This window comes from Lycium barbarum, chromosome 9 (assembly GCF_019175385.1).
Source record: "Lycium barbarum isolate Lr01 chromosome 9, ASM1917538v2, whole genome shotgun sequence".
NCBI lineage: Eukaryota > Viridiplantae > Streptophyta > Magnoliopsida > Solanales > Solanaceae > Lycium > Lycium barbarum.
This window is the reverse complement of record NC_083345.1, coordinates 117,481,108-117,493,792: the sequence shown is the minus strand read 5'-3', so window position 1 is coordinate 117,493,792 and position 12,685 is coordinate 117,481,108. Positions and strand designations below refer to the sequence as shown.

The 12,685-nt window shown below is 40.2% G+C and overlaps 1 pseudogene; it reads left to right on the top strand.

Moving 5' to 3' along the window:
* LOC132612239 (methanol O-anthraniloyltransferase-like) overlaps positions 1-12,685 on the top strand; it is a 34,385-nt pseudogene that overhangs the window by 2,835 nt on the left and 18,865 nt on the right.

Below are 12,685 nucleotides of genomic sequence, written 5' to 3'. Positions count from 1 at the left end.
ATTGGTCACTATGATATTTCTCATGTCGTGTGTGATAATGGGGCTAGTATTAATTTGATGTCACTAGCCATCTATAAATAATCCGGTTTGGGGACACCTAGACCAACGAGCATGCGTCTCCAAATGGCCGATAAAACCATCAAGAGACCAGTAGGGCTATTGATGACGTCATTGTTAAAGTGGGGGAATTCTTATTACCGGCGAATTTTGTCATCCTTGGTTGTGCGGTTAACAAAGAAGTCCCAATTATCTTGGGAAGGCCATTTCTTGCCACCGGGAGAGCTTTAATGGACTCGGAAAAGAATGAAATAAAATTCCGGGTAAATGATGAAGAGGTCACCTTCCAAGCTAGCAAGAGGTTAAAATTGCCAAGTGCTTATGAGAGAATTTCGGTCATTGATTCTTTTGATGTGATAATGAAGTGGTGAAGCATAAGTTAGAGGAGGAGCACTTTGACGAAGCACTTTCGGCTATTTTGGTGAATTTTAAGGCGGATGACATGGAGGGGTATGTTGAAACGGTAAATTCTCTTATTGGCCGGGGTTTGTATTCTTATGAGCCAAAGAAATTATCTCTTGACCTTGACAAAAGAACCACTCCTCCGGCTAAGCCTTCGATTATTGAGCCACCAAAACTTGAGCTCAAGCTACTTTCATCTCATTTGAAGTATGCCTTTCTTGGCTCGGATAATAATCTATCGGTTATTCTTTCATCTTTGTTAAATGAGGAACAAACTCAAAGGGTGCTTGAAGTGTTGCGGGCTTATCGAAGATCTATTGGGTGGACTATTGCGGATATTAGGGGGACTCCCTCCGGTATTTGTGAACATAGAATCGAGCTTGAGGAAGATAGTTCACCAAGTTTAGAGCACCAAAGAAGGCTAAACCCTCCTATGCAAGAAGTGGTCAAGAAGGAAATAATCAAATGGTTGGATGCGGGTGTTGTATTCCCAATTGCAAATAGTCTATGGGTGCGTCCGGTGCAATGTGTGCCAAAGAAGGGGGGCATCACCGTTTTCCCTAATTCTAAGAATTAGTTGATTCCTACAAGGACAGTCACCGAATGGTGAGTGTGTACGGACTATCGAAAGCTCAACACCGCTACTTGTAAAGACCACTTCCCTATGCCTTGTATTGATCAAATGCTTAATCGGCTAGCCGAAAGATCTTATTATTGCTTTTTGGATGGCTATTCGGGGTACAACCAAATTAATATTGCCTTAGAGGACCAAGAGAAAACCACTTTCACTTGTCCTTATGGCACTTTTGCTTTTAGCCGAATGCCTTTTGGCTTATGCAATGCCCCGGCTACATTCCAGTGGTGTATGATGTCTATTTTCTCGAATATGGTGGAAGATTTCTTGAAAGTCTTTATGGATGACTTTTCGGTTGTTGGTGACTCATTTGATGAATGCCTTACCAATCTCGGTAAGGTATTGAAGCTGTGTGATGAAACTAACCTTGTACTTAATTGGGAGAAATGTCATTTCATGGTGAAGGAAGGGATTGTCCTTGGCTATAAGATTTCCGAGAAGGGTATTGAGGTAGACCAAACAAAGATTGATGTTATTGCCAAGCTTCCTCCACCTATCTCTGTCAAAGGAGTACGTAGCTTCTTGGGACATGCCGGCTTCTATCGGCGATTTATCAAAGATTTCTCAAAAATCGCCAATCCCATGTGTAAGCTTCTTGAAAAGGAGGCTAAGTTTGCGTTTGATGAAAAGTGCCTTAAGGCATTTAATAAATTGAAGGAAATGTTCACTTCTATTCCAATTATTGTCTGTTCGGATTGGTGATTTCCATTTGAGCTCATGTGTGACGCGAGGGAATTTGCTATTGGTGCAGTGCTTGGGCAAAGGCAGAACAAAATCATACACCTAATTTATTATGCGAGAAAAACCCTCAATGGTGCTCAAATGAATTATACCGTCACTGAGCAAGAACTTCTAGCCATTGTTTATGCTTTTGAGAAGTTTCAGGCCTATCTTTTGGGATCCAAAGTGGTTGTTCACACGGATCATGCGGCATTGAGATATTTGATGCCAACGAAAGATGCAAAACTGCGGTTGATTCGTTGGGTTTTATTGTTGCAAGAGTTTGACTTTGAAGTCAAAGATCGAAAAGGTTGTGAAAACCAAGTTGCGGATCATCTATCTAGGCTTCAGGAAGCCGGAAGACCAAGTGGAGATCTTGAATTAAATGATGCTTTTCCCGATGAACGACTTTTAGCCATATCTTGTGAAGTTGCTCCTTGGTATGCGGATATCACCAAATTCTTGGTGACGGGTCTTATTCCCGACGACATCAAAGCTTATCAAAAGAAGAAATTTTTTAGAGATAGTCATCAATACTATTGAGATGAGTCTTATTTGTTCCGCACTTGTGCCGACAACATCATTCGGCGATGTGTGGCCGAATTCAAGGCTATGGAAATCTTGAAAGCTTGCCATGACTCTCCTGTGGGGGGTCATCATAGTGGGAACCGCACCGCGGCAAAAGTTCTTGAATGTGGATAATATTGGCCCGCCCTTTATCATGATGCAAATGTTTTGGTGAAATCTTGTGATCAATGTCAACGCCAAGGGTCAATTGGGAGGAAGAATGAAATGTCGATAAATTTTGTCATGGAGGTTGAACTCGTTGATGTGTGGGGCATCAACTTTATAGGCCCATTTGTGAGTTCTCGTGGTATGCGGTACATCCTTGTTGCGGTAGACTATGTGTCCAAGTGGGCCGAAGTTGTAGCATTGCCCAACAATGATGGCAAGAGTGTCACAAATTTTCTCAAAAAGAACATATTCACAAGGTTTGGCACTCCTAGGTCAATCATTATTTATGTTGGCACTCACTTTAGCAACAAACAATTGACTAATCTCATGGAGAAATATGGAGTGAAGCATAGGGTGGAAACTCCTTACCATCCCCAAACTAGTGGGCAAGTTGAAGTCTTCAATCGGGAGATAAAAAGTATCTTAGCCAAAACGGTTAATGTAAATAAAACCGATTGGTCATTAAAGCTTGATGATGCTCCTTGGGCTTATAGAACGGCATTCAAGACGTCCATTGGTACTTCTCCTTATCGGTTGGTTTTTGGCAAAGCTTGTCATCTACCGGTTGAACTTGAACACACAGCTTTGTAGGCATTAAAAAAATTGAACATGGATTGGGACAAAGCAAGCAAGTTGCAGTTGTTTCAAATGAATGAAATGGATGAGTTTCGGTATCATGCCTATGAGAGTGTGGCCTTGTATAAAGAAAAGATGAAGCATTATCATGATGTCAAACGTTTGAAGAGAGATTTTCAACCGGGTGATTCGGTGTTGCTATTCAATTCAAGGTTGAAGCTCTTTCCGAACAAATTGAAATCCAAGTGGTCCAGTCTTTTTACTTTGGTGAGTGTTTCACCCAATGGTTCGATGGAATTGAAGTCCGAAGATAGGACTCGTGCTTTCAGGGTAAATGGTTATCTGGTAAAGCACTACCATTGGATGGTTGATGGGGATAAGATTGTCGATGCTCACCGGTTGAAACATGGCATCGGACCTTGACACCAAGAGTGGTATTATGTCGTGCCATGACGTTAAATTGTGCGCTTCCTGGGAGGCAACGCATGTTCATTTTCGCATTATGTTTTTTGTTTCGTTGGTTTTTGTTTTTGTGTTGTTTTGATGTTTGTTGATGTGTCTAGGAACCTAAGTGTTGAATGCAGAAATTACCAAGGAAGCAGATGAACGGTGCGCATTCGACAGACCGTTGATTAGTTCGACGAGTCGTAGAATGCTCCATCGAAATGGACTGTCTGAAAGATTTATCATTAGAAATGATGGCCTTTCGACGACAGGTTTGACGCTCCATCGAATTGAACGACGGTCAATTCGACAGGCGTTTTTCTCCCTTGCATATAAATATATTTAAAAAAATGTTGCATTCGATGGAATGTCGAACCATTCGACGTTCCGTCCTTTTTACGCGTCGGGTAGGGTTATCAGTTATATAACCCGACGCCTCCCTTTCTCTTCCCACTTCCTCTTTTCAAATTCTCCCTCCTCCTCTACCTTTCCCACTTCTGTAACTATCACCCAACAGTTACCCACCTCCCCTTCTCTTAAATTCACCCATTAACCAACATTCCTCTCATTAACCATTACTCTCTTCCTAGTTTGCTCTTTCATTCTGTAGTTTTGCAACCCTAATAGTGGCTCTTTGTATGTTCATCATTCCTTAAGTGCGAAAATCAAGTCTTCTTTCAATTTCAAGGTATGTTAGACCATGTATTGCTTGTTCAAGCGTTCATACTAGTTGTTTGCTCGTCTTCCCTGTGTTGTTGTTATTAGTTTATTTTTGCTAGTTGTTTGTTTGGATGTGTGCTTCATTGGGTATAACTGATTGCTGAAAATTGAGACTCGTGGAGAGAGTGCATCGTATTCCACCGAGTTGGAGGGCATTACAACAATCGTTACCTCTTTCATGAGATTGTTGTTGTTTTGCCCACCACCTACTTGATAAAATGCCCAAGTGTGGTGTTGTTTGAAACTTTAGCTTGGAGGGCATTACGACCAAGGAGTTGTTTTGCCCGCCAATTGTTTTCCATATTCTAACCCAAGCCAACATGGGGTGAAGTCTGAGTAACCCCAATTACGAGAGGGTTTGCACCACGACCCGAGGATCGTATTGAATATGTAAGAAAAAGACCTGCAGATCATTCGATGCTAAGTTCGACGGTCCGTCGATTCATTTGACGAACTGTCCTCCTTAATGTTGAATGATTCCTCACAGAGGTTGAAGCAAATAAAGCTTGACGGTGGAATCGACGGGGCGTCCTTTCCACCGTCTTTAAGTTGAAATTTCCAGTGACCAAAGAGGGATCGGCGATGAGATCAACGACTTGTCGATCTGTTCGACAAACACTTCGATGCTCCGTCGATCTGTTCAACCTTTCTTCGAGCCGTTCGACGGATCCACTGGCAACTTTAACATTTTCACATATTTTGCATTTTTTTCTGGTTTTGCTATATTTTTATGGTTGTCTTAACGATGAAGGGTGTTCTTTTTGCTGATATGCCTCCAAAGAATCCAGTCAAATGGGGTGGTGGTCCTAAAAAAGGCCGAGCTCAGGGACAATCGACCCCTTACTCTTAGAGATGAACCCTCCAACTCTGAACGTCAAGAGGTGGTGCCAACGACTAGAAAGAGAGAACGGACCACCACTCCTCGTGCAACATCACCTGCCCCAAACTCTTCCCAGTCTGAAGAGGGGGAGTCATCCTCCACATCCGCTAATGCTAGCGAGGCAGCAACAGAGCAACAAGCCGCTCTTGAACTGAATTCAGATGAGGAACAAGAGCGGATACTGCTGCAGAAAAGAGAGATAGCTGCAATCCGATTTCCTTATGAGTGGTGCAGAAAGTAATACATAAGGGGGCACCTACAGTCGTCGGGGGTAACCCGAGGAGGAATGTTCAAGAAGAGGAACAAATAAGTATAAGCGGATTAGAGAGTTAGCCTGGGATTATTGATCTCATCCAGCACTATCATCTAGAGGCATTCACACAGCCTCCATGGGATTATTGCCCGACCATGGTTCGAGAATTCTATGCTACCTACACAGTTCTGCTAGAGCAGTGGCACAGGAATAAGAGAGCTTTAAAAGCCGCCCCTCCATTAGATACAGTGTATGTTCGGGGTGTACAGGTAGATATCTCAGCCCGCACAATCAACAGGTTTTATTTTAGGGATGACTTCGTTGAGCCAGCCACAGTGGAATATGATGATAAGTTTGAAAGAAGAGCGGAGCAATCTGTGAAAGAATGGTTTGCGACAATGATGGCTCGAGGTCCGGCGGACAAGGCACCATGGGTGAGTAACTTGTCTGCCAAGATACATAAGGCTGATATCAGCTTGGAAGTTAAATTCTTGTGGAATTTTGTCATATATCGCATTCTACCTACGACGGCGGATAACATAGTCACACCAGATAGAGCAGTGGTTGTGGCTGCAATGCTATCCAGGTACCCGATGAACTTGGGTGAGTTGATCAGTAGAGCCATTCGGGAACGCGTACCACAGGAAGCGACAGCTTTGATATTCTCGTGCCTTATCACACAGTTGTGTAAGATGGCCCAGGTGAGACACATTGATACATTCGCAGCCACTCTCCCAGCAACGAAGGTGTGTGACATCACAGGGAGTAGGGATGAGACACTCCGGACATCTAAGACTACCAGTACTTCACTGCTAGACTTTCCAGATAAGCAGACTGAGCATGTTATAGATTCAGTGCCACAGGGCACAGTTGATCTGGCACTGAGGGCCCTTCCACAGCAGCTACCTCCACACCATCTGTAGCTGATGCTACCACTTCTTCAGAGGCACTACCTCGACCTGCTGTCCCATCTTCAGCTCCTATTCCTCCTTCAGCTGCAGCATCAGCCTCCGAGGATATCTTTGTCCTCAACAAGGCAAACTTCAGAGAGTTTGCCATCAAGGTAGAGCGAGCTGATCAGCATGTGACCCGAATATTACAGCAGTTGGATAGGTTTGTTCGCAAAGAAATTGCACCAGAGTTAGAGCCTCTTCATAAGGCTATGGAGAGGCATCACGCTAGGGTGAATGCGAGACTTGACTGTTTAGAGATGCGGATACTCACTATTGAGAAGAAGAGTGAGAATGGTACTTCTGGAGATGGGAAAATCGAGCTTGCACAGCTCAGAGCTGAGGTCAAGGCCCTTCATGCGCGAGATCAAGTTATTGTAGATGACCCGACACCCCCTGTGCCAGTCGCTAGCATTTTAGATTTAATCAAAGTAGTTAACTTGGTGACTGATGAAGAGACTAGGGAAAGTCTCAAGAGAAAGAGGACTGAGACATTGGCTGATGATGAGGAGGAGGAGGATGATAATGAGGATGAGGACTCCGAGTTTCAGGAGAGTATTCGTCGGTCGGGCCTAGACACGAGGTTCACCGAAGCATCTTCCAGCACCAGTGCTATCCCAGCACCAGTCAAGCCGATTACGATAGCTCCTCAGGACCTGCAGCCGCAGGGCCAGTCAGCTCCACCTCCTGGGTCCACTAAGCCAGCAGTAGAAAGAGTTTCCATCCGCACTGATACGGAGGAGACACCTCAGCAGCAACAGCGGGATTAGAGCATCTCAGCCCAGCCCCTCCACCAAGGGATGATGGTATGATTTTGAAGCATTGGGGACCATGCATCCTCTTTTTGCTGGGGTTGGGGTAACCTGATGTATCTTGTAGTGTATATATGTGTTAAATCTTTCTTAGAGTAATTGTGACTTTAGTGGTTGTTGCATTTTGAACTTATGGCATGAATTTTGAAGAATAAATTGGAATGAAAAGGATTTTTTTTTTTTTAACTTGGAAATGAATTGATTTGAAATTGACCCCTCCAAAATTTTATTATCAGAAGTTGTAATGAACTGACATGTATGGTTCTTTTTGTGACATCATAGATATTAGATTGTGTATGGGTTGAGTTTTCAAATCCTTATGCCAGTGTGCGTGTGAGAACTTCTTGTGTCCATTGTTGGCATATGTGGATCTAGAACTTGTCTGGTAAGTCGTGCTATATTGCTTAGGATAGTTGGTTGTGAAGTGATCATAGGCTTTCCTTGTAAATAGTCACTTTAGCCTTAAAAATCCCAAAGCCTTTGACCCATTTTTCTTGATTAGGCGTACCAAACTTTTTCCCCTCTTCATGAATTAATTCCATCTTTGCACCCGCTCCCTCCTTGATGCTACAAGAGAAAAGAGGCAAATCGCCTAAGTTGGGAATGGCATATGTGTGAAGTAGAGACTAAGAGCCTAAAGGTGGAGGTGTGTGAGTTACACAGTCGAGAGCTAGATGTGATAGCAAAAAAAAACTAATAATTGTCTCATAGAAAGATTGTAAATTCTAGTAGGAATCAAATCACATCATAGTCATAAGTTGAAAAATCAATCATGAATCTAATGGGCGTGCAAAAATTGAGAATGTGTAGTGTCGAGGAGGGTGAGTCACTGATTCCCAAATAAGTATCCCACCCGTCCTCGATCCTACATTACAACCCAAGAACAAGTCCTACAGTGATCACAACTGAACCATTAAAAAGTGTTAGGCATTGAAATTAAGGGCAAGCATATGGTATCTGCACTTGTATATCATGAACTTCTTTGTGAGCGTGAGTGCTTTCTATTCTCATTTATCTTTGTCCCGATTCTTATCTTAAAATTGTGGGTGGGACATTCTCTGATCTAAGTGAGGGCATAATGGTGAATACTCGCACACATAAATGCTTCTGATAATGTGATGTCATTGATTGAAGCGTCATAGTCAATTCTAATAAGTTATTATGAAAGAACTTTGTTTTGAAATGAGGAAAGAGGGAGTTGATGTGAAAATGTACATGCCGGTAGCGATGAACAAACGCCATCGTAGTTACTTTTACTTTATTTTTAGTATAGTTGTAGTTTTTATTTTGTAGCTGTTTTGTCTGACTTGCTTGAGGACAAGCAAAGATCCTAAGTTGCGGGTGTTGATGTGTCACGGATTTGTGGCACATTCGATGCCTTTTTACTATTAATTTTGGTTGTTTTCAAGTAAGTCTGGGTCATTTTAATGTGTTTTTGTTGTGTTTTAGGAAGTCGATGGCCCAAAAGCAAAAACAAAGAAAAAAAGAAAAATTTCCAGAAATGAAGATTCAACGGTCCGTTGATCAATCGACGGGCCGTCCTTTGAAGCGTCGATAAGTTCCAGTGATGTCCTAAGTTGAAGCGGACAAAGGACGGAGCCATCGACGAAGCGTCGACCTGATTGACGTTTCGTCGTTTGTATCGTCAAACAGATTTGTCTACCAGAAGAGAGAAAGACGGAAGAATCAACGGGACGTCGAATGGACCATAGAACTAAAGAAACAAAAGACGAAGGCATCAACGGACCGTCGAACTGATCGACGGTCTGTCGATCATGCTACCAGGGGCAGTTTTGCCAATTGCTGATGTACGTTTTTTGAGCCTATTTAAAGAATATTTTAGGTTTTTGTACACATCATATTTTTCTCTAACATTTAACACTTTTTCCATTGGTGGGTGAGCATTGAATACACCACCTTTGGAGTTTAGTGAAGACAAAAAAGATTTCATTCCCACCATCTTTATTACACTTTGTAAGTTTTATGTCTCTATTATTGCTTATTACTTTTGTGACCAATATGTATGAGTAGTTTCTTCAATCAAAGTTGTGGACCCAAATGATGGGTGTTATGTAATGAGTGTCTAATATTGTATATATATATATAATGGGTTGTGACGTGTTTTATTATTTCTCATATTCATTGTTAGTTAGTGGTTGCAAACACTTACTTATGCACAAACCCTAGTTTTGTTTGGAAAGATGAACTAGGGTTTGAGTTGAAATAATATAACAAGGACTCGGTGCGCTAACCCTCGTTTAATGAACTCACTTAGGGATAAGATGAGTTCTACTTGGCATATTTAATCGGTTTCACTTGCAACTTTTCTATATTTGGAAAATCATGAAAAGAAATACTTTCTAACTATTGGAAAATATTAGGAAGTGCATTAGAGATTAAGTGCATACGATACCTCGACCCATTAGAAATATATCATATTGATACCCATAGCATAACATCTAATCACAGCGGGGATACAACTTTGGTTCTTTTAATCCAAACATATTCCAAATACCTCAAAGTAGCGAATACAAATCAAAACCCTTTTTCTACACTAGTCGGAATAGAACTAAAGTCTTTAGAGATTAGTAAAATATATGATTAGTATTTATTTCACATTTTATTCCTTGTGGGATTCGACCCCAACCTCGTTGGATTACTATATTTGACACGGACCTCCTTACGCCATAATTTAGGTGTAATTTGAGCGTATCACTAAAATTTGAACTGCCACCAGGATGTTACGGAAATCACTTATTTTTCAAATTTTGCATGTTCATTTGGTAAATAAAATTGAAAAATATTTTCTTTAGGAAAACAAGTTCCTTAAAATGAGGAAAATGACTTCCCTAATGAAAGTAGGGAAAACAAGTCCTACAAGTGACATCAACAAACCACCCAACCCCACTCCCCAACCCCACCACCACAACCCCTAACCACCCAACAAGTCCCACAAGTAACATTCGAATTCATATATTTTACTTTTACTTTTACAAAAAAAATCTAAAAAATGAAAAGTTTTTGTGGTTAAATTTGGTGTAGGGGTGGGTGGTGGTGAGGGGTTAGTGGGTGGGGGTTAGTGGGTGGGGGTTAGTGGGCGGTGGTTGGTTGGGGGTAGATTGTGGGTGGGAGATAGTGGGTTGTGGTTGGTGGGGGTGGGGTGGGTAAGAAAAAAAATTATTTTTTATAAAAAAATTATAAAAGGTAAAATAAAATATATGAAATAGAAAATTTGAGGAGGGGGGAGGGAGTTGGGTGGAGCGGTGGTGTGGGGTTGGGGTGGGTGGTAGTGTAGGGTAGAGTGGGTAAAGATAAAGTGCGTCCGAGGGTGTGGTTGGGTGGGGGTGGGAGTGGGGTGGGTGGTGGAGAGTGGGTGCTTTTGGTGGGTGTGGGGAGGTGTGGTTGGTAAGGCTTGGGTGGGTATTTCGAAAAATGTTTTTAAACCAACCGAACATGAGAAAATAAGTAAGAAATTCACTTATTTTCCACTACCCAACCGAACTTGAGAAAATAAGTAGAAATTCACTTATTTTTCAAAAATACATTTTCCAGGAAAACATTTTCCTCCGTACCGAACACACCCTTAATCAACCTTAAGTTGCTATCTAGTTTTGTTAACATCACGAATTACAGCCCCCCCCCCCCCCCCCGGCCCGGTGCCTCCCTTTTTAGTATTGTGATTGAAGGATCAATCAATATGCATTTTGAGACCATTATTAGGTGGCTCCCATTTTAGAACTCCGTTTTACCCTAATCCCGGAAGGTCCTCCTTTTTGCTCTTTTGGTGACTCGAATCCATAGTCGAATTTGGGGTGGAGGGTGCTTACCATCCGAGCAACCCTATCTTGTCGAGATAACTCCTTATTATTCTGTAGATGAGACTCATTGTTTGGATGATTGTCAATAGGGGTGTATAAAGAAAACCGACAAACTACGCCAAGTCGATACTTCGAGTCAAACCGAGAAAAAATTCGATTAGTTGTTTGGTTTGACTTGGTTTGATATTGAAATTAAAACAAATTCGATCATAATTGATTTGGTTTGGTTAAAAAAGTCAAACCCCCAACCCGTTATCAATGTTTAAAAACATTTTATACTTAAGAATATTAATTTGTAGTGTAATTTATAAAAATTTCTTAAATGTCTTCATAGTTTTTGTCTTTTAACATATTATTTGAAGCTTGAACTTAAAATTTGAATGTCAATAAGTTTTATAGTTCATAGATGTTAGTAACTCAAATAAAGTCCAAACCAAAATCAACTCAACACTAATTTTAACAAAATAAATTCAATTCTAACACTAGGAATGACAATAATGTTGGATATCTATTCTTTAGTTTTATATAATTGGTTTAGAGAGTGAAAATACATAATTTAATTTTTATTTTTTGCTCTTAATTTTATTTTTTCCTTTGTGATCATGTAATAAATACTTATTAGCCGTACTTATTTTAGCATGACTTAGTATTTTTACATAATGATCATTTTCTTTATGGTTTATTAATTAGCAATACTTATTTTAACCGATTTTATTATCTTTTTTATTGAATATTTTAATACAATGTTATCACCCATCTCAATTTTTTTGTTATTTTCTTAAGAAACACCTTAATTATCTAGTTGTGTTTTACCAGGACTTGAGAAATATTTGAATTAAAAGTTATATGTTTTGTATGAAGACCTTTCCAGAAAAAAAACCCGAAAAACCCGAGAAAAATAAAAAATCGAAAAAAGCCGAGGTTGACAAACCTGACTTTTATTGGTTTGGTTTGGTTTGGTTTATAGATTTAAAAATCCGACACCATTGATTTGGTTTGATTTTTAAAAAAACCCAGCACTAACCCGGTCCACATACACTCCTAGTTGTTAGCTATGGTTGTTTATTGTTTGGATGGTTGTTTCATAATGTATAGCACTATTGTGTTGAATTATATCATACTATATTATTTTAATGAATACAACATTTGGATAGATTTTATCGCTTTCCGTCTTTACATAATGTCACACATCAGCGATTTGAAAGATAAACCTACGAAAAACGTTGGGTAGGGTAGAGTTAATGATCAATTTTGAAGGAAAAAAACATATATATGCATATTTATCACGGAACTAGTAAATTCACCCGCACTTCACACGGTTATAAATGACACAATTAAGTTAATTTCTTTAATAATTAGCTGCTATAATAAGGACACAGAAATGCAATAAAAATGACTCAAGAGGAAAGAGTGAAAGAAAAATATTCTAATCTCAATATTTCAATTTACTAACGGCAACAAATCAAGAAAAGAAAGAAATGATTAAACAATAATAGCATACGAAGCGCGGTTATGAATGACACAATTTAATTAATTTCTTTTATTAATTAGTTGATATAATAAGGACACAGAAATGCAATAAAAATGACTCAAGAGGAAAGAGTGAAAGAAAAATACTCTAATCTCAATATTTTCATTCACAAACGGCAACAAATCAAGAAAAGAAAAGAAATGATTAAACAAT